Source organism: Pelmatolapia mariae, linkage group LG3_W, assembly GCF_036321145.2.
Source record: "Pelmatolapia mariae isolate MD_Pm_ZW linkage group LG3_W, Pm_UMD_F_2, whole genome shotgun sequence".
Taxonomy (NCBI): Eukaryota; Metazoa; Chordata; class Actinopteri; order Cichliformes; family Cichlidae; genus Pelmatolapia; species Pelmatolapia mariae.
The window spans coordinates 85,936,736-85,960,357 of record NC_086229.1 but is presented as its reverse complement, the minus strand read 5'-3'; the positions used below and the strand labels follow the sequence as shown (position 1 = coordinate 85,960,357).

General features: G+C 38.9%; 1 protein-coding gene and 2 non-coding genes across 3 annotated transcripts in view; 1 reads left to right on the top strand and 2 right to left on the bottom strand.

Moving 5' to 3' along the window:
* m1ap (meiosis 1 associated protein) overlaps positions 1 to 23,622 on the top strand; it is a 53,867-nt gene that overhangs the window by 10,203 nt on the left and 20,042 nt on the right. The gene's annotated exons all lie outside the window — the stretch shown is intronic.
* On the bottom strand, positions 11,891 to 11,962 carry trnaa-ugc (transfer RNA alanine (anticodon UGC)). Its single transcript has one exon. It is a non-coding gene; the product is annotated as a tRNA-Ala (tRNA).
* Positions 15,006 to 15,077, bottom strand: trnaa-ugc (transfer RNA alanine (anticodon UGC)). Its single transcript has one exon. It is a non-coding gene; the product is annotated as a tRNA-Ala (tRNA).

Below are 23,622 nucleotides of genomic sequence, written 5' to 3'. Positions count from 1 at the left end.
TTTTTCCCTCACTCTGTCTCTGTTTCGCTTGTCATTCTCACTTGTTGTCTTATATCATGTCTGAAAGGGCGTGCGGCAGATTTATACTGTCATTTTCTGTCTTTGTGCATTTGTGTGTGTGCCTGAGAAGCAGTATTTGTTATTATTATATCTGGCCTTATAGCTATATAGCAATTTTGAACACAATTTTTAAGTGTTCCAGATTTTGTTTGAATCTCACTTACGAGCACTTTTTAACTGTTACAATTTGGTTTTACAGTCAAGGTTAGGAGAGGGCCGAGTTAACGGTCCTCACAAAAATGAAAGTATAGATACGTGAGTGTCTGTAAGCCAACGCCTTGACAAGCATCCGGTTTTTGTTGAAACTCCACCAATGTGTCCTTAAATGTTAGGTCTGTTCTGTAATTTTACAGCTGAGCATCAGGGAGACGATACAGAAATGGGTCACGGAGTGAGACAGAGACAGGGATGATTATGGCACCAGTGGTTTTGGTTTCCTCTTCACAGCTAAACAGCAACATTGTTGACTGAAACAGAGTCAACAAGCTGTCCCACTCTGGATGCAGCTGCTCCTAAGGGATAGTCAGAGATAGTCAGGCGTGAAAACTAATTATTTCTGTGCTGATTGATGAGCGAAAAATTATATGGCATTGTTTAGCTGTATTCAAACACATCTCATCCTTCGTCATTCGTCTCTGCAAAATAGCGCATCAATCTGATGCACTATTTTGTGATGTCAGATGTCAGTTTATTATAAATGTTATGCATTACATTAAAATCTAGGGAAGTGTGTGTTTTAGATTGAGACATGAAAAGGTGTTTATCATTGGTAGTATCAATCTGATTTTTATCAAATATGATTGTAATTGTAAACTTGACATTTAAGTTGACATTTTCTGCAAACCATATTTCCAGCTGCATTTTCAAAGTAGTACATACACAGGATAATGAAACCAAAGTCAGATGGTTGTTTCCTTTGTGAACGGCTGCTTTTTTAATCATTTCATTTACTCATAAACAGTCTAAAACGTCCTTTTTGTTATAATTCATTTTAGTACTGAGGTCAGAGTTTGATGAAAGTATCCTAATTTATGTCACTCATCAATTTAACCTCCATTCAACAATTTAAGACTACAACTGTGCTCACTGAAGCTGTACTTGAGCGAAATGGTGCATTGACAATATAGTGTAGCTTGACAGTAGTGTCCATTCAGTCCAATTTCCACGGGTGTAAATCGAGTGCCTAGCCTTTACAAGCATTTGTGAAAGAATGGGTTGTTGCTCACTGAATTTGAGCTGTGATGCTGTCAGGTCGTGAAATGTCTTGTAGGAGAAGGAAACCACCAACTGAGACAGCGTGTAATATATGTGCAGAAGTTGCAGTACCAGCAGGGGGAGATGATATATTTAAAGCCACGAAGGTCTGAAGTACATTCCAGGATCCTTAATCACCAGAAATGATTAAGCTAGATGACTAATATGTATTTACACATAAATGTGTTCTTAATGTCTGTTTAAAGCTTTCCTGTGGTTATTTTAATTTTGGCTTGAAATAAAATATTTCCCTTTACTGTTCTAAAACATGAAATGGACACTTCTGCACGCGTGTCCATTTCATGTTTTAGAAAGGCAAAGCATGAAAAAAAAAACGGTGGACCGGTGTGTCTATTACATGTTTTGCTTTCATACTGGGTTGAAAGCACACTGCTGTTTGTGTCTTATCTCTGTTTTCTAGTTACTAGTGCATTAGCACTACTCTGCTAGCCTGCGACACTGTCTCATTTATATGCATTACGCTTTTTTCCTCTACTGTCTGTCTTTGAAATGTGAAAGATACAAGACAGCCATTTTTTTCCATTGAAGTTCCTGTCTATAAAAGACCTGGACACATACCTGGCTACATACTCTTCCTGCAATTGATTCTAATAGTTGGATTTTTGATCAAACCACAACCGTTGCTAAGCTGCATGCTAGGCGGATTGATCCAAATGTCAATAATATCGATGCCAACATTGGTATTGGTGTCGAATCAGTACTAACGTGACCAGCTGGATGATTTAGTTTGTTTTTCTATTTTCAATACATCGTTTGCGTTTCATGAAAAAGTAGCTCTGTCTGTGCAAACACAGCTCCTCTCATGCTGGCACTTTATGCTCCGCCCCCTCCTTCCGGCTCCAACGTGTTTTGCTGATGTGCGGTCACTCAGCTGCACTGACAAAACACATGTGGGCTGCAGAGTGAGAAAGAGGAGCATTGTGTGGAGAGACTTTACAGCTGTTAATGAAAACAGTGCAAACAGCAATATATGTATGAAAGAAATTTCATACTTTGTCAACACTACTGATTTATTAAATACATTTTTATTTTCCCCAAAACAAGCCACAAAAGAAACAAAGGAAGAGGGAAATCCTTTAGACACACCTAGACCCCTCCACAGAGGTCAGAGGTCACTGACAGAGTCCTGTCAGATACACAGAATATCCAGGTAGCTCATTTAGTGGAAAAAGTAATGTTTCAATCATGACTCTTCAACATTAGTAAAGGTTAGTTACCACAGTGTTATTGGTCATCATAACTGTTACTTTACCAGACTGACTACCTATAAAAACTGCATTCAGACATTAAAATAATATATTCAACCCATATGATTCATACTACATGAAATTGAATAAAAAAGAAAAATACTTCAAACTTGAAGTATAAATATGTCTGAATATAATACCCTTTTATGGTGACTGTCAAGTTATTTTTATTTATGTAGCACATTAGAAGTTGATCTAAAGTGCTTTTCATACAAACACATTAATACAGCAAAACACACTCACAGTAGAAAACAAAATTCAGACATCTAGTTGTCATTAAAATATATCCACATGAAGTATGTTGATGATGCAGACTTCATAAATCATGGCCCACTGCTCTCCCCTGCATATACTGCTTTTATAACTTACAAGTATGAGTATCTGTGATAACCAAACTGTATTTTTTGCAGTATCATACACCACTGCAACTACACACACAGAGAAGCAGAATGGTGGTATCTTGTAGAATATGGGTTACAACTGACCATTCAAAGAGGTTTCAGTAGAGGGAAAGTCTGAGGAGGAGGCTGAAGTCTGCCAAAATAATATAGTATGTGACATGTTTTAAAAAACATGTTGGCTAGTACAGTATTGTACAGGACTCCCTCTACCAAGACTCAAGCATGTATTTTGGTTGGGTGTCCAGATGCCAGTTGATCTAAATGCCTCTTTGGCAGCAGAGCAGATATCCTCCAGTTTGGCTGAGCTGAAATTGTCATTTTCACATTATGAATTATTAGAGGCACTAACAGACAGATGTATGAATAGCTTTGCAGAGGAGAAAATATATGTAAATCCATTTCAGTTTCAAGTGTAAGGCCTTCACACACCTACCACAACAAATCCTTGTGAATATTTTGTGTGTTTAAAGGATTTTTCGCACTCACCTTTCTTAATGTAGTAGTTCGAACTGACCATGTATTTTTATTGCACAAATTAGCAGCATTTAGTTTTGCGAACCAAGCCGGATTTTAATGATTTTTTTAGATCCGAATCCAATCAGATCACTGCATTTAACTCGTAACTCAAATCGTGTACCAGGCGTGAATATACGGTGAGATGAAAATAGTAAAAAAAACATACTATTTTATCTAAACTACTTTTTAGAGCATGTAAAGCTCATGTGAACACACAACAAGTAACAACCAATTACAGAGAGAGAAGATTCAAATCAACCAATTAGATGTTAAGATTAAATGAATTGGCAGCTAAAGTTACCATATTAATTGCAAAATCTTGGTAAATTGCTCCAGCACTACCTGCAAGATACTGATTGTAAAGTTAGAGGAGCAAGTTGTATCTACAAAAACTGTCCTGAGAAAGTTGTTCTATAGACCTGTGGGGTTTTGTTTGTTTGTTTCTGTTTGTGTTCCTAGCTTTAAAAACATGTCGCAGATGCAAGGTAAAAAAAAAATGGTTGTTCTGTTTTCCTCTAAAAAGCCTTGATCAAATTATAATGGGTCTACATAAAGCTGTTAGATGGCACTCCTCTCACTCAAGTGCCTGCAGAGCAAAAGGCTCGGGATGTTGGCTTTGTGAACAACATTGTTTAAGAGAAGACACATTTTTGTTTAATAAAAAAGAAATCCTGTGTCATCATCATGTCATCCACGATAATACCAGAATAAATTTTTACGTACTATATAAATGTTACATCGTAATACCATTGCTATAGCAACGCCATCTATGTTCCCTAATGTGTGCAGGAACGAGAAGAGCCTGCGCTTGTCTCCAATGACGCTTTAGTACCTAAAAAGGAGGCTGCTTAAAAACCTTCAAAAAGCACAATACTTTGGTAACAACAAACTTTGCACCACTTAAGGCAAAAACACATCGCTGAGTCATCCAGGCCATGAAGCATGTGACAGTACTGTGCAGCTCCTGACAAGTAATTCCTAAAGAAAGCTGGAAAATGGCCCTTATTTATTTATGCTTATAAATACAAGCTGCAAGCACTGAAAAAAACTTTTTCTGTATTGTTAGAAATGTCGTTTTCACTGTTATTAGTCTTGTGATTAAATTGAATTTTTAATTTTGAGGCTATATCGCCCATCCCTAATGGCAGTCCATCTTAATACCAAGGATGCTGATTTGGTACGAGAAACATTTTTCAGATTTTTACCGAACACAACAATTAGTGAGAATGTTTTCTTTGCAACAATCCCGCCAACATTTCCATACAGCAACACATAATTGGATTTTTGCTTTGCAATAGTTCCACCAATAAGAGGGGAGGAGGCAATGGTATATATAGAAGTACAAAGAAAGGGTGATAAAGGCCTGATTTCAGAAAAAAGAAGAAGGAAACAGGAAAAAAAAGACCACATTTTGACTGACAGGTGTTGATAATGGTATCAGTAGGTAGGCAGATAGCCTCTTGCTTTTTACCTGATTGAAGTCAATACATTGGGGTCACTGGAGGCTGACTGACTATAATCCTAATAGCCTTTTGCAGTTTATACTACATCCTTTGTGTGAGAAGCAGGAGAGACCAGTCAAAGATTCCTCTGGAAAAAAGAAACTCCAACCAAGGCAGAGGTGGAACCCTCACCTTATGCATACGTAATAATTATTTCATGTAATTATTTCATGTAACAGATATCACACAGGATAACTTGACCTGTAAATTGTATGTGTTTCTCTGTCTCTGTTATTTTCCATAGCCTGGAAATGCTAAGGAAATACATCTATACATCATATATGCAAAGCTTTCTTTACCTCAAAACTCCTATTGTTAGCACGCCTATTTAAACTCCTATAGATAGATAGTAGATGTATATGTGACTGGTTCACACCATATGGGGCTCAATTATATAAAGAGATTGTCACCGAAAAAAGAGAGTATGAGATAAAAAATCCCTGTATTCAGGAAATGACGTTAATTTTTGAGTCTGTTTGCTTTTCCACACCAGTCTGGGATTTTTTTCGTTGTTGTTTTGTTTTGCCATTAAGCTAGTCGTAGATGAGCAAAGCAGGGTAATCTGTTACTAAACAGCTGCAATTAGTAGTTTTATAATGAAATACAAATGTCCCCAGTAGTTTAAAAATACTGATTATCTTAAGGGTCTGTGGCAGACAAAAGCAAAGACAATTGGGATGTGCTTGCTAAAAGTTAGGAGTAGATAATATGATGGACTGGATCCAAGATGAATTCAGCATGCCAAATCATGTTTCTGCCAGCCTTAACAGGGTAACACTTTCCTCCCTTCAGACTGGAGAAATATGAACTCTTCTGCAGCTCTCAGACTTCATCCATCTGTTGCTGTTTCTTAGTTCCTTAGAAAAAGAACGTGCAGGTGCATGTTCAGTCTGTTACATACAGCCCATTCAACAGTTTCTATTCACACTTTAATATTAGGTGTTGTTTTCAGTGCAGTGCAACTTCTATACACGAGTCTTGATCGTGATCGGGATAGATTCGTGAGAAAAGCAAAATGCTTTAGTTTTTTTGCAAAGTCACTGTTGGCACTGGAGGCCACCTCTGTGATAGATACCCATAGCCACTCAAAAACACCATCTGGAGCAGCTAGACTGACAGATTACTACCATCTGTCTCTTATGAACACCTGGACCTTTGTCATCTGAGCTCCATCTTTCTGTCTCTCTCTCTCTCTCTCTCTCTCTCTCTCTCTCTCTGTTTCTGGGCCTGTTTAATCACAAACAGTATGATTGCATAGAGGATTTAATCTCCCGCATTTAGTTGGTTACCCAAAGACTATTATCACTAGTTGTAAAGTGCCTATGTGTTGTCATCTGTTCAGACTGCTACTGCTTGCATAGCATGCATGCTATCATGCAGTGCTTAGACAACAGGCATAAAAGCACTGGCTATAAAGAGACATATTATAAGAGAGAGAAATGGCACTTTAAGATTCCTGCATTTAAATTTATTGGAGAATTCTACAAGAGAAAAATGTAAGTGTTGCTGTCAGATTTCAGTGGTAATTATATACATGCATTCTTTATTTGATCACTGAGATTAAGTCAATACATACATATTACATCAAAATAACTGCTTTGTGATGCTGCAGGCTTGTTTCTATAAATACTGTAAGATATTGAAGGGAAGTTTGTGTGGCCTCTGTGTCGTAGACACAATGCAAGAGATAAATTACAGGAACACTAATCGAGAGTGCCAAGATGTCTCATGAAACACTTTAAATTGCAAATAGTATGAGATCCTGCTCTGTGTTTGACAATATAGTTGTTTTTTTAATAAGAAAATTTCAGTACAACTTCTCTACCTTACCTCTTCTATATGTTTGTGTATGTGTATAACAGAATATCTGGGATAGGCTGCCAGGTCACCAACAGTCGATCTAGACTGGAAAGATTCAGTTTTCTTTTTTTTATAAGTAAATCAATTTTCCATTTCTCAACTACCTTGAGACTCTGTTGGATTTAACTTAGTCCCTGAAAGACTTAATGAGAGACTATAAGCCTCCAGCTTCAGATTTAAAGAATATATTTACTTCATAGCAGTAGTGAAGGTAATAGCCTATTACACCTGTGCGATCTAGGGAATCCAGCACTAAGAGGGTCTTCAAAGCACAGCTTTATAAATGACTCGAACTTCACTCGGCAAAATCATTGGCAACTACATCAGGGTGATTATGTATACAGATTAATAAAAAGTAAAGTAAAAAATCTGATTGTTTTGTCAGTCAGCTTTACACCAAAGCTGAATATAATATTAGCCAAATGTTCCCTCCGTCTCTCTTCTGCTGCATTCAGTGCCAGGTGCGGTTTTGTGTGGCCCTGTGCAAATAACCTAAATGCAAATGCAGTGGGACTAGAACAAATAACAGGCTTCAAAATTTGATGTGTTGTTCTGTATCTTACTAATATCTCAGTCTGTGTTTTTCTTGCTGTTTTTCTACTGGGTACATAAAATCTTGATTGGAGCGGCTGTTGACATAACTTAGCATATCTTTGGTTCTGGTACACTTTTAGTTATGTCTCAACTAAAAGTCTGTATGCATCATTACATAAAATATACATATATCTGAAACTAAAAACTATGCTGAATAACGCAAATCAACTGACTGCAGCAGTCATAGCTTTATAGGAAAAGGAGTTGCTGTTCTGCTGATTTTTGGCTTTACGAAACTGTAACAGTGTTATGGGTCTGTTATGTAATGGTGATTTGCTGTGAGACACAGTATGACTTCTTTACAGCATTTCAGAGCTGTGCTGAGTCTGTCTTCTGAAGCATAAAGACACTGTGAGTAAAAGAATGTAGCCCAGATAAAAAAATAAAAAAATAAATTGCACCTCTCGGTGAATCACGGAGTTAGCTGGCACATGAATGGCTTGACTCAAAAATAGACATTTCCAATTGTATAGTTTTCTTTGAAAAAAAATACGTACCTGACAAACAGTTTGTACTTCTACTGAGTTTCTTCTCCTATCTGAAGTATCTCTATGCAATAGCTTGCAACTATTGGCTTGTTAAACTAAATACACTTTAAAACTCCCGTAATGGAATGTGACACCTTTTCCCCACTGAAAATGTCATCATTTGGTATTTTATAGTCTCACATAATGATTCTGAACAGCTCATCTCCTGCTGTTGTTAGTCTGCTGTTCCTCAGGGAATCCCAGCGGAGCCTTTTTACTTTTTAAGATTCTCACTGGAGAGAGCTTTTTGCTAACTGTGCTCAGCAAGACACTACATTCAGAGAGTGAACACGTACTTATTATTACATAGACATGCATTTCTTAATATTGCAATTATAGCCACATACATAAGCTTCTGTCAGCCTCTGATTGTGTGACAGCACCCTGATGAAGGGCTGCCATTATGCATGCACAGTGATTAATTATGCTTTTGTTTTTTAAGTGTTTTTAGTTCGGCGTTGGTGAAGTGATTAAAGCCTGTTTTTAAATATGTGATTAAAGGAAATGGAGATGCTGGAGATTATTCCCCATGCCTCATACAACAAGCACACTCTGTCACTACTGCCCCCTTGTGCCACATGTCTTTGCTGGGTAGTGTTTTCTTCCCTCATCTGCAAAACAGACCAAAAAGAAGACAATAAATTCAAGCTTGATATGCTGGGGACTGATTCAACAAATTGTGTAATTAATTTAACTTCAGAGATGCTGAAAGCTTTAAATATTAGTGGACAGCAGGGTGAATTTCACTGTTTTCCTTGCTGATTATATATATATATATATATATATATATATATATATATATATATATATATATACACACACATATATATATATATATATATATATATATATATATATATATATATATACACACATATATATATATATATACACACACATATATATATATATATATATATATATATATATATATATACATATATATATATATATATATATATATATATATATATATATATATATATATATATATATATATATATATATATATATTAGACTTGTAGTCAAGACCGCCTAAACCAAGACAATACCAAGACCAGAGGGTATCGAGACTAGGGATGGGTATCGTTTAGGTTTTATCCGATACCGGTGCCAAACCGGTACTTTTGAAACGGTGCCGGTGCTTAAACGGTGCTCAAACCGGTGCTTAAAGAATGGAGAACACAAAATTGGTCCAAAAACCTCTCATGTTTAGCTGTTTTTTTGTAAAAAAAGATAACAATGTTAGCCTTTTCTGCAGCTATAGGGCATATATGGTATCACTCTTGGCTGGAAGCAGTGCTTAAACAATGAAAAAAACACAAACTTTGTCCAAAAACCTCTCATGTTTAGCTGTTTTTTTGTAAAAAAAAAAAAATAATAATAAAAATGTTAGCCTTTTCTTCAGCTATAGGGCATATTTGGTATCACTCTTGGCTGGAAGGAGTGCTTAATCAATGGAAAAAACACAAACTTTGTCCAAAAACCTCTCATGTTTAACTGTTTTCCACTTTTTCTTTGGTCATTTTAGCCTTTTTGGCCAGGGTGAAGGGAGTATCTGCCATCAAACAAGAAGACAGCCGCATGTAACTACGACGGTGTTTGCTAGTTCACCTTACATGCATTAATGTAATAACGTGGTTAGGCTACCTACTCAACGTAAATTACACACGAACAACATTAAGTCACTCACGCAGAGAAGAACGGCTGCTGCTGCCATCATCATCCTCATCATTTCTGCTACGCTGACAGGGCTAGGGGCCAGGACTCTACTCTTCGGGTTCTTGGGGGATGGTGCTAACTCCGGGTCCGATAACAGGCACCACACCCGCAGTAGATGTGCACAGTGTGAGGTCTCACAGCAAGCTATCAAACACGGCGCATTTCTCGGCTTTAAAGAAAAAACGGCTATGCGTCGCCAGGTGTTTCATCAGATTTGAGGTGTTACCTCCTTTGACAGTATCACAGTATCACCTTAAAGCACTTGTTGCAGGCTGCTGAGTTTGCATCTTTTGCTGTGAAGTACAGCCAGACTTTTGACCGCTTCGCCTTGGGCATTTTTAATCTGTAGCGCTGCTCTAAAAGAACGTACGTACCTGGCCCCGCCTACTATCCTCGGAAACGTAAAATGATTGGCTAGAATTGGCTCAGGAAAAAAAAAGCACCGAAATAAAGCACCGAAATGTGCGCTGCTTTTCGGTCTGGTTACTACCGTTTATGTCAGAACCGGTGCCATCATGGCACCGGACACCGGTACCCATCCCTAATCGAGACCCAGACAAGACCAAGACCAAGACCAAGACAGACCGAGTCAAGACCAATACAAAGTCGAGACGAGACCAAGACTGAGACGAAAAGTCTTTAAACTGCAGCCAGATGCTGCTTCGTTTACAGGTGTCAGGCATATTTATGTGTTTTTGCGATGCAGTCGCACAGCCCTCCTCACCGCTGTCTACTGTCTCACTCACTTACTGAGAGGACAGACGCACGCTCCACTTGACTGTCGCGTCTCTCACCCTCTCTGTTTCTCACATAATGATATTATCCTATATCCTCGCATGTGATTGGCCACAATATAGAGGGATTGGAGCATAGCTGAGCCACTGTGTGAGAGCTGAGCAGCAAAAGGAAATTAAGTGAGGAGCCGGCTCTCGCTCAATGGGAGTCAACTCTTCTGATTCACTACAAAGCACTCTCTAAGCACGGCTCTTAGAGCTGATGCTTTTGCGCATGACACATTATCGAACGTTACGTTGTGTGTCATGGATACTGTTGACTCCAAATCTCCCGACCACTATGTCGATCTGAGACAGCAAGACCGAGACAGCGAGACCAAGACAAGACTGAGGGATCCGAGACCAAGACAAGACCAAAGTCCGTCGAGACCAAGACAAGATCAAGACCACGTAAAAGTGGTCTCGAGACATCCAACTCTAATATATATGTCTCTTTTTCCAACCTGTCTATTGAGTTAGTGACATTGTCATTTGTGATATTTTTTACTGAGTTGTTAACCCCATGAGTAGTTTCTTGCCTTTTTAACCGCAAATCAAAGATGCTCGACGAGTGTGCTCTTCCTAGAGCTTGACAGACGTATGTTGTGATCCTTTTTCCTCCAAAGCTGGATGTTTGCATCTGGGAGTGACATCATATCTAAATTTAATCATGTTTCAGAAGTTGTAAAAATAAAAAACAGCAACATTTTGCTCCTTTGCAGGGCAGAGCCATTCAGCTATCGCTAAAAACATCTGAATTACAATGCAGTGCTGATTTTTAGACCTTAAAATGCCATTGCAGCATATTCAACAGCAGAGACTAGTTGGGTCACTGTTAATGCCTCTGTTGTATATTAGTGAATTATCTGGAAAGTGACTAGGGCAGCATACACTTACCAGCCACTTCATAACTTAGAATTTACCAGTACCAGGTTGTTCATCTTTTCTTTGTTTTAATTCTTCACAGATTCAACAAGGTGCTGGAAACATGCCTGAAAGATTTTGGCTCATATTGACATGATAGCATCACACAGTTGCTGCAGATTTGGCAGCTGCAATCATGATACAAATCTCTCGCTCCACCACATCCCAGATTTGCTCGATTGGATTGAGATCTGCTGACTATGGAGGCCGTTTGAGTACAGTGAATTCACTGTAGAAACCAGTTTCAGATTGAGTTTTGTGAAATGGTGGATCGAGCAGCAGTTTCTTAAAATACTCAGATGAGCTCTCTGGCACCAACAACCGTAACATATTCAAAATCAACATTTTCTTTCCCAATCTGATACTCTGTTTGAGCTTCAGCAGGTTTTCTTGAGCATGTCTACCTGCACTAAGCTGCTGCCATGTGATTTATCCTCATTTGTTTCATCAATACTAAGCTCTTCTGCTCACCTTAAAAAGCGATGAGGTTGGAGATGCTGGGGACCGAACCCAGGACCTCATACATGCAAAGCATGCACTCTACCACTGAGCTACATCCCCAACTGTACATAGCCTCAATGTCTCTTTGTCCTGAGCTTCACTTTTTAGCTTACAGAAACATTGCAAAAGCGTTTGACAAGCTATTTTCCAGTGGCCACGATACTCACTTGTGCAGTAACTGGCCTAAATTTTTTCAGGCACACTTGTCTGTGTTCACCACGCTAGTTACCACCAAGTTGGCAGCACTGAGAGGCACTGTGCTTTCAGCGAAGAAGGTGAAGTGTGGAGCTGAAAATTGTTTTGAAAGATACTAGATAAACACTGACACAAGCACTCCTCCTTCACCTCCGCTCTACACTTTTTATTGGATGCCACAGTCGTAAATTAGCACATACCAGGGAATAGCTGTGTTTTAACCATAAAAGCAGTATTTTATTTTTGTAGCCTGTTTTTTGAACTTTTTGAAGTTTTAACCTCCACATTTATTTCTCAGCTAAGAACTGTGGCTGATAAATGCTCTATATAAAGGTAATGCATTCACACAAATATTGTGTAGCTGTTTTGTTTATGTGACTGAACACAACTTTTGTGTTGCTTTTACACTAGTCATTTAAATCGGTATACCAAACTGTGCTTGTGTATGTGTCAGATTTTAACATCTTTTCTCATTTACAATTTGCCTGATAATAGAGTTCAGTCTTATGAAAATCCATATGACGCAGGCTTCTTGAGCTTCTCTGAAAATCCCTTTCAAATGGCTGGCAAAATGCGTTTCCTTATCGTCATATTTTGACAAAATACTCATTCAAACAGTTCTAGTCTTTTGCACATCACTTCTGAGCTTTGTCAGGGCATTTATCTTATTCAAATATAGAATTTTCAAATGCTTCTCGAAGTGACAAAACAACCATTTCACCCACATTTAGCCCCAAAATCCAGCTTTCAAGTGACAGCCTTTATTCAACTAAAACGCCATCCACAGTGTGTTTGTTATGGATTGTGGCGGTTGTGTATTATCCCGTCATTGATCTATCCTCCATCCCTCCATACATTAGTCTCACATCAATAAGCCTCTTTATTGCTTCTCTATTGTAGCTTGGAGGAAAACCTATTTTCTCACACAGACTCCCAGGCCTGCACCCAGATTCAGCAAGGAGCACATAACCCTATCACTTTAAAATATATAGTTATGGTGTCAGTGAGGGAAAAAATGTAAAAATTGGATAAATTAACATTATTTTATGAGTTTTTACAACCTTTATTCCTGATTATAACTGTTCAGATGCTTCAGAATTTTAACCCTTTACTTATTTGTTTTTATTATGCTGTTAATGTTTTTGTTGTTTTTGTTATTTTCATTTTTTAATGAAAAAAACAGAAATGCATTATTTTATGTATATCAAGTATTACAGAGAAATATATACATATATATAAAATATCTGCCCAGCAGCAGCTGCACTTCCTCCGTGTCCTGAGGAAGAACAACTTGGACCAGACGCTGCTGCTCAGTGGAGAGCGTGCTCTCCTACTTCCTGGTTGTTTGGTTTGCAGGGGCCACAACTGAGAACAGGAAGGCTGTGCAGAGGGTAATTAACACCACCCAAAAAATCATTGGCTGCCCTCTGCCACACCTGAAGGTCATTGCCAGATCCTCCTGTCTCAGAAAAACCACACACAAGGGGCCATCACAGGTGACCCCTTGCACCCCACCCACCACCTCTTTGACCCGCTACCCTCAGGTCAATCAGGTCCCACACCTCCAGACTCACTAACAGTTTCTTTCCCTGGGCCATTCAGACTGTTAACAAACACTAGCATCCCAAACTGCATCTAGGATAGAAACAGCCTGGATGCTGCTAACACAACTTTGGTTCTGTGCAAGCATCTGCCAAGACAGCGTGCTAATGCTAAGCTAGCCAAGAACCCAGAGTGAAAGCCGGCCCCAGCAGCCAGACCCGGAACTTCAACAGGTAACAAGCAGATGAGCAGTAAGTCTGCAGCCTCCCTACCTGTTCATGTTTTAAAAGCAGAATCACTGTGGCGATCACTTTTTTGTGCTTGTTTTTTATCTTTGCTTTGTGTGGTCAGCTTTGTATTCTACTAGGAGAAAGATCTTAGATGTGCGTCCTCATTAGGGATTTGTGTTGGTGTGTGGGCTTGTAGCCTCAGGTTTATATTGTTAAATGGTGATTATGAAACTGTGTTTCAGCTGTTTTACAGAATAACATGAAAGTAATGTAAGAAACGTACTACATTACTTTGATGAAAAGTGTTCTGTGTAATATGTGTAATAATGACTTTTGAGTGAAGACTCCAACACTGATCACAACAAAGTGGGGAAATAATAATTTATTATTTGTAATTTATTTATTGCTGCTAAGCAAAGGTGGTGACTCACAATGGAGCCAATGAGAACCCAATGACAATAGATAAGGAATCGAATCAATGAGTGATATCGATAATGGAATCCAAATTTCTAAATTCTTATCAATTCCCATCCCTAGATATAACAGTGATGACAATAAGATTGAAAATTAATACTTTATTATTATTTTTGTGGAGGGTTCACTTAAAAAAAAAATCTAACTCAGGATATGAGAAGACAAAAATGTCTTTGACATAAAAGCTGCCATAACAAATGCAAGAAGAGGGGGATGTAGCTCAGTGGTAGAGCGCATGTTTCGCATGTATGAGGCCCTAAGTTCAATCCACAGCATCTCCAACTTTTTAATGTTTTAATCAGCTTTAGACTGTCAAAATACATCTAATTTTCATATTCACTGGGGTTAAAGTAACACAACGTGAATCGTCATCATAACTACCAAATATAAGTTGATTCTCTCATAGTATGACCTGAGGCTGAGATCTAATAAATTACAATAATTTGTGAGACCCAAGGGTTAAGGCAGTCACTACCTAAGTACCTTTTCACGACAGTTCTTTTTAGTAAAATGCAGAATTAAGAAATGGAGAACAACCGCATGTCGTAGCATGGAGTGCTAATCAGTATACTGTGTTGGTAACCTATATTACTACAAAGCAGGCCTAACCTAGAGTTTATCACAGCAATGTTAATCCAAAGCTAATTACAGCATTAGAAAGTTGGAGATGCTGGGGATTGAACCCAGGACCTCATACATGCAAAGCATGCGCTCTACCACTGAGCTACATCCCCTTGCAGCAGCAACCTGATCCCATAATATTATACCGCTGTTTAGCCTTTGGTTGCTGTGAGATGGTCATACAAGAGGTTAAACTGTCTTTTATTCTTTGGACTACAAATGACTAGTCTGGATGTCCAGTAACTGAAGATGAACGGGTGATACTTGTATTTTTTGACTGTTCTTCCAGAAGTCCTGGCTCAAAGTCTCCACTCTAATTCATCCGAAAGGTGCTCTATACGGTTGAGGTAAGGACTCTGTGCAGGCCAGTCAAGTTTTTCCACACCAGATTCGTTCATCCATGTCTTTATGGGCCTTGCTTTATGCATTTGGTGTGCAGTTGAGTTGGAATAGGAACAAGCCATCCCCAAACTGTTCCCACTAATCTGGGAGCATGAAATTGTCCAAAACATCTTGGTATGCTTAAACATTAAGAGTTCTTTTCACTGGAACAAAGGGGCTGAGCCCAGCTCCTAACAAGCAACCCAAAACCATAATCCCACAAAAGCAACCACCAAACCCAGAATTGTCTATCCGATTGCCAGATGGAGAAGCGTGATTCATCACTTCAAAGAACACATCTCCACTGCTCTAGAGTCCAGTAGCTTTCATCACTGGATCAGACACTTTGCAATGAACGTGGTGATGTAAGGCTTGGATGCAGCTGCTTGGCCATGGAAACACATCCATGAAGCTCTCTATGCACTGTTCTTGAGCTAATCTGAAGGCCATGTGAAATTTGGACATCTGTAGTAATTGACTCTGCAGAAAGTTGGCGACCTATGCGCACTATGCACCTCAGGTGGCCTACCATCTTGTGGCACTTTGTTAAAATACCATTAACTGACTGTGGAATATTCATAACAAGGAAATTTTACAGCTGGACTGGTGGCATCCTACCACAGTACCACCCTGGAATTAACTGAGCTCCTGAGAAGGACCCATTCTTTGACAAACCTTTGTAGAAGCAGTCTTCTGGAACAAACGACTGTATACCCACATAGTTTTCATGACTGTCTACTGTGCAGTGATGCAAGAGACAAATTCTTCTCAATAAATCATTTCCATGTCATTCTCAAAGAGACTATTAGTACGACCATTACCAACTCACCACTGAGGAGCAGAAACTCATTAAGAAAATGGTCACTAATATTTTTTTATCATTAGCCCTGGTATTGTTATGTTAGGTGATAACCCTAACCCTAACCTTTTTTCTAACCCAAGGCAATCAGAATATGTCATTTTTGTTTTTGCTCTCCCATGTCTTGACAGTCACGGATCAGAGAAAAGAAAAATCATTCTGACTGACACACATCAAAAATATATTTTTTTGCCTTTCTCTAAAATGTAAGAAAACCATTTCACACCAGACTTTTCCATCTCCCTGTTAATACAGGGAGTCTTGAGTTGTAGCGATAAAAAGCCTGTTACATGGCTGGGGATTTTCTTCACCTTGTCAAATCATCACATAAATACATGTCATTTTACATCTATAGTGTTGACAGCTTACTGATCATAAGCAAAATAAATTAGGCTTTGTTTCAATGTTTGAATTTCCTATAGTTCCTTCTTAAAAACACTAATATGACTATTACTAATGTATATGTTCGATTGTAGTTATGAAAATTATTACTAAATTAAAACAATTCATTTAAAAAGCATTAAGTTAAATAGATTGGTCTCTTTGTGCTTTTGTGTTTTGGGGTTGTTGGGGTTTTTTTTTCCTAAGACCTCAGAGCTGAAGGTAGAAGCAGTCTAAAAGCAGTCTCATATCTTGGGCAAATAGCTCTTTCAAACTGACACCCTGTCAGCGATTCTGGGATCCATCTCTCAATAGAAAAGGATTATAGCCCATTATATCTTCCCTAATCCTCTCTCTCTTTTTCTTACCATCTCTCACTCCCCTGTCCTTTTCATATCTTTCTCACTGTTCACAAACCACAGTGCTACAGCTCAGTCTTTTCCCCTCCAGATTTTTTGTTTTCTTTTGCTGTCTGTCCAGTTTGTACAAGCGATAAGAAGCTTTTATGGGGGACAGATGACAGTTCTTGTTTTTAGGCCTAAAGGAACACAGAACTGTGTGTGTTTGTAATTCTGTTTATATGTCTCCGTTTTTGCAGGTTGTGCTGTTGCTTTTTTATTTTTATATTTGCTTATGAATCATCATACACTTTTGTGTGTCCTATGTGCAAATATGTCTAAATGACTCATGAGTCTTTCTTTGAACCTTTCTCCAGTCTGTGTGTGTGTATGTGTGCATATTTATATATATTACAAGCATGTGTGGTCCTTCCCAGTGTTAATTTTCACTTTTCTTTTAATCATACCCTTCTGCCTTGCTCTGTCAAAGCGTAACAGAAAGATGATAGGACTTTTTACCTCATTTCTTCTCTTCTTTCTCCAACTACCTAATTACTTTCTCCTCCTTACCACCTCCCTTTTCCTCTTTCCCGTTCTTTTGTGGAGGAGAAAGTTTTGTCTCTAACTGTTGGCCCTCCCTCATACTTCTTGCTTTCTGTGAAATGGGATGCTTCTGTGAAGTATCCCATTTCTTCTTTCTTTTTATCTTCTTTCACTTTATCTCTCTTGTATTACCATAGATTTACGATGTATTAACCTAGATTTATTGTGCCTCTCTGCCTTAACCATCTGTGATTTTTCAAAAAGTGGGTCTGCTCAGATTAAAACTAAACTCCTTTCAGCAAAACGCTACTTTCAGTCTATAACTGTGGAAGATAAGCTGCAAGGGAATTCGTATCAGACTAGCATGCACTTTGTGCATGACAGGATGAAATGATCAGCATATTAATGCTACAAAAAGAAAAGTATGACAGCATGTATACAGTCAAGGAATCCTGTCCACAGTCTATACATTCTGCATCAGATTACAATTATATAATGTCCTTGTACTTGACCATTTTCAGAGGAATGTTTTTTTAAATTTCTAAGCCACTTAACACTGAGCTATAAATCATTCAAACATAAAAAAGAGACCTAACTCCAGGGATCTACATAAAACAGACAACTTAGCAAAGAACGAATTTTACATTTTATCTTTAGGCACTTTGTTACTAGTAGTTGGTTGCAAAAGCGTATCATTTTTTCCCATTTTGTTAGTTGCATCTATGAAAAATACTAAAGAAAACACAGTTTGACAGCAATAAAATAATATTTTTTGCGCCAACGAGGTAATTCCCAAAGAGTTATTAGCTGAAAGGCACATATCTCAACATGGTGTGTCCTTAAAAAAACTGAAGAAAGTAAACAAGTGGCGGACAAAAGAAGTGGCAAGCCTGAAACAAACTATCTACAGAAATTTTACAGAAAGTAATGTTCAAAAAATAGAAAAACCTCAGATACCTTAATGTTAGGGACTTCATTACTAAAAACATTGCTTTTAACTCTATTGGCACGTTAGCAGTAGCAGAGCAATTCGCTTCTCCTTGCCCCAACCTAACCCATATCACATTTTTACAATGTGTTGAATCAATCTGACATGTTGAATGTGACAAACTTTCTAGTGTAAAACACCGCGTCTCTGTGGCTTTGAAATCCCAAAATACGCTGCACCAAAAACTGGTCCACCCCAAGGATCGGGTCCCCCGGCACGAAGAGAGTAATATGGCGTATGCTGTTAAGTTCCAGGAGGATTCCCATGATTTATACGTGGGAATACATTTTTACACTAAGAGGATGGCAAAACACAGACGACCTAACTCGTCAGACCACGACTTCGTCTTCTATTTACACATACAAGCCAGTGGACACTCTTTCAATGATGAGGATGTACACATCCTGGACAAGGAAGGAATGCTGGTTTGAGCGGGGAGTCAAGGGGAAAGACCATCTCTGAATCGAGGAGGGGGCCTAAGGGTACATCTTTCACCATCTTACAAAGCTGTGCTTGCAACCATTCCCTAACTCTCTGTGAATGGTACTCACAGCCATTAATCAATCTCTCACAATAAAAAGCACCAGATGAATCATCAACTTTCCACTGAAGTGAAAGACTTCAGTGGAAACCTACATGCACTGTGTTTGGTCATGCCAAAATATCCAATCCTGTTGGATAGATATTTTGCAGGATATGGAAAGAAGAAAATGGACACTGTATATCTGCTGTTGGGACATCCAAGTCAGGATAATATTACTGATGGCAGCTGTAATAGACTTTACAATATCCTTGCACATGCTGTAAGGAAAACATTTTTCTATCTTGGATAAATAACAAACCCCCAGCAAAACAATCTGGTACATAATTCTTATGGAATACTTTCCTATTGAATATCTGACCTGCCTGCTCCATTCCTCAAGGAAACTGTTTAGAAGAATTTGGGTTCCATATCTTCATTTCACGAACTGTGGTGGGTGTTCTGTATTGTGTAATCACATTAACTGTTACAGTGCCTGGAGTATGTGCTGTATGCCTTGTTATCGTTGTGGCTGCCACCTCGGATAAGAAATGCTCTTTTTGTTTAGAAGTGTTTTCCTTCTCCTTATTTGCCTCCTTCAGAACACTTAAGCCATTTCCACACCCCACACAGTTGCACTTGGATCAACACACATCCCACAAATCCATTTCGAGTCGCAAGAATAATAACTGTGAAAATTTTTGTCCCTTGAGAGGAGGATTATAATCCACTGGCCCACAGTCAAGAATTATAAAAAGAGTAAGGCAAGACTTCATCCTCAGGGCTCACAATGAGTCATATTTCTTGTATTACATTACAATGATAATATGAAACTTCATCGATCCCCAGAGGCAACTACTCCCCTAAGTTGGCTTCCTCTGTACAAGAAGTTAATACTAATATAAAAGAAACCTGTGAGCTTTTCTATCGTTGCCTTAGCAAAATCGATGCTTGGAGATGTTTTGCCAGAAATGATGCTTGGAGATGAGGCTATGTTAACTCTGGTCATTTGGAGCTGTGAAGAATGTTTTCCCTTTATCCTGATGCTATATGTTACGTCACATGAAGGAGTTTTAGTTGGGCAGGTAGCCAGAATTTATTTATTTTTATCAAAAAATAATTTGGTATTCCTTCACTGACAGACGCTAGGGCACTGTTATCATTTTGTCATTATGTATAAAGGTGGTTAGGAAGTTGACTAGGGATCTAAACGTCATTCAGAAAGCTTCAGATGTTCTCTGCAGAGACAGCAAAGTTAGGATCTCAATGTTAATGAAACCTTAGGCTACAGTTCCATACACTGGCTGGCACAAATCCGTATCTTAATGAAGGAAAACATATAGTCTTTCTTTTAGTGTTTAACTTTGAAAAAAAGTAATATTCATATTTCTATTTCTCAAAAGTTGTAGGCTGCGACACCATTACTGGGTTGTACTGTAATTGTACTTATTCAAGAAGTCGAAAGTTGGAAATTCCCAACTGGGAGCTCCCAATGAGAAATGTATAGCCCACTTGTAAAGAGCAGACCAATATAAAACAGTCCAAGATGGCGGAACTGAATAAGATAAGATAAGATAAGATAAGATAACCTTAATTAGTCCCACACGTGGGAAATTTGTTTTGTCACAGCAGGAAGTGGACAGTGCAAAAGTTATGAAGCAAAAATTAGAATAAAATAAAATAAGAATAAATACAGTATACAACTGTACAGAATAGAATAAAATAAAATACTATATACAGTAGAATAAAATATGCAATAAGATAAAAATAGAATACAAGTGCTATATACAACTCAGTAAAAATACAACGATGCCAGAAAAGATTATTGCACATTAGTGTTATTGCACATGTGTGGATGTGTGTGTTGATCAGTTGGAGTCTTTGTTGTGCAGTCTGACAGCAGTGGGGAGGAAAGACCTGCGAAATCTCTCTGTCCCACACCGTGGGTGCCGCAGTCTCCCACTGAAGGAGCTGCTCAGTGCTGTCACAGTCTCATGCATGGGGTGGGAGATGTTGTCCAACAGGGATGACAGCTTAGCCACCATTCTCCTGTCACTCACCACCTCCACTGGGTCCAGAGGGCATCCTAGAACAGAGCTGGCCCTGCGGATCAGCCTGTTCAGTCTCTTCCTGTCCCCAGCAGAGATGCTGCCGCCCCAGCAGACCACACCATAAAAGATGGCTGAGGCCACCACAGAGTCATAGAAGGTCTTCAGGAGTGGGCCCTCCACTCCAAACGACCTGAGTCTCCGCAGCAGGTACAGTCTGCTCTGCCCTTTCCTGTAGAGGGCGTCTGAGTTATGAGTCCAGTCCAGTTTGCTGTTCAGATGAACACCAAGGTACCTGTAGCTGTCCACAGCCTCAATGTCCATACCTTGGATGTTCAGTGGTTGCAGTGGAGGATGTTTGTGCCTGCGGAAGTCTACCACCAGCTCCTTTGTTTTACTGGCATTGATCTGGAGGTAGTTCAGCTGGCACCAGTCCACAAAGTCCTGAGTCAGTCCTCTGTACTCCTTGTCATCCCCATCAGTGATGAGGCCGACTATAGCAGAGTCATCAGAGAACTTCTGCAGGAAGCACAGGGTGGAGTTGTGGGAGAAGTCTGCAGTGTAGATGGTGAAGAGGAACGGAGGAACGGAGCCAGAATGTAAACAGTAGTAAATCTTCACATCTGTAATGCCACTGTTGTGTATTTTTGACTCATTAAAAAGCCAGTTGCAGAGAAGTCATCAGGCTCTGATCTCCATTAATGTGTTTTTTATGTGCAAAAAATAAGTATCACGCCATATTCCTGGTGATGCAGGAATGGCTCTACCTTGTTAAGAACCAAAAAAGATCCTGATTTTCCTGGCTTTTTCTGGGACGCTAATTCAGAAGTGATGTCATTCCTAGTATCTGGAACGCAGCATTACATTCTAGGAATGCTTACCTGGCATTGGAAAAATACTTGATAAATTAATACTACTGGAACTCTGGTCCTACACTGTAAATGTCCAGATCAACAAAATGTAAGATTTACTTGTGGTAGTTTGTTTAATCCAGCTATGTAGGGTCTACCCTTGCCTTAATAATGATCGATTTCTTGTTCCTCACCTTCCATTTACCCATCCACATCGAAAATACATGTAGCTGTCCGTACTTTTGAAAACTGGATAGTTTCAGGATATTTCTAATTTTAGAGATGTTGCGCAAATGGAAGAAAGCAGTCTTACATATTAGTTTAATATGTGCATTGAGGGACATGTCTTGGTCAAAAATGACTCCAAGGTTCATCACAGTGTTAGTGGAGGCCAAGGTAATGCCATCCAGAGTAAGAATCTGGTTAGATACCATATTTCTAAGATTTTCAGGGCCGAGTACAATAACCACAGTTTTATCTGAATTAAGAAGCAGAAAGTTAGCGGCCATCCAGGTCTTTATGTCTTTAAGACATTCCTACAGTTTAACTAATTGGTGTGTGTTATCTGGCTTCATGGATAGATAGAGCTGGGTTTCATCTGCATAGCAGTGAATATGTATACTATGTCTTCTAATGATACTGCCTAGGGGAAGCATGTATAATGTAAACAGAATTGGTCCTAGCACTGAACCCTGTGGAACTCCATAATTAACCTTAGTGTGTGAAGAGGACTCTCCATTTACATGAACAAATTGGAGTCTATTAGATAGATATGATAAATAAGCCATTCCTCTACAGATGATCAGTTAGCTGTTTGACAACTACTCTTTCAAGGATTTTTGATATGAAAGGAAGGTTGGAGATTGGCCTATAATTAGCTAAGACAGCTGGGCCTAACGATGGCTTTTTAAGTAAAGGTTTAACTACAGCCAGCTTGAAGGCCTGTGGTACATAGCCGATAGTTAGAGATAGATAGATTTAAGATTGAAGCATTAATTAATGGCAGGACTTATTTGAGCAGTTTTGGAGGAATGGGGTCTAAAAGACAGGTTGATGAATTACAGATACAACTCCACTTGAGGCATACAAACCACGCCACTCAGTTCTATTTAATGCTACACTACAGAGTCAGATGTGAGCGTCTGGTATAAATTTATTTTTTCCTCAAAAGCACCTCAACAAGGAAACTGAACAGTGAAGGTATTTCTGATCGGGTCACTTCTTGAACCTCATACAGCTCACTCCAACTCAACTCTGTGTTAATAAATAAAATTTCTACACTTTTGTGTAGTTGGCTCTGTGTAAAAACAACTTTCCACCAAACCGTTTCCTTCTCAGCTACTATTTCAACATACCTGCAGTCTTTCACCCGAGGGTCTTTTCTCCCTCACAAACTTTTTTCTTCAGGTTCTCCCCGTCTCTCCCATTCAGTTCATTTTCCATCATAGTCAGCTAGTTCAGTTTAGTGCATTGTGGCTAAATGTGCACAGAGGTCCTCCAAAGGAAACCCCACCCAGACCTCCTGAGAGACAAACACACTGTAGCCATTGCAAAGCTTTCACCAAGAGAGAAAGCACATGCTTAGATAATTGTGTCTTAAAATGCGTACAGAGGACAGAAGGAGAGAGAAACCTTTTTTTTATTGTCTGAAAATCAGAATCCGTATTTTTCATTTCACTACACACAGACATCGGCAAGGTCAGGCGGTTCACACCACTGTATTAGCAGAGCAGCAGGTGGCCTCACAGA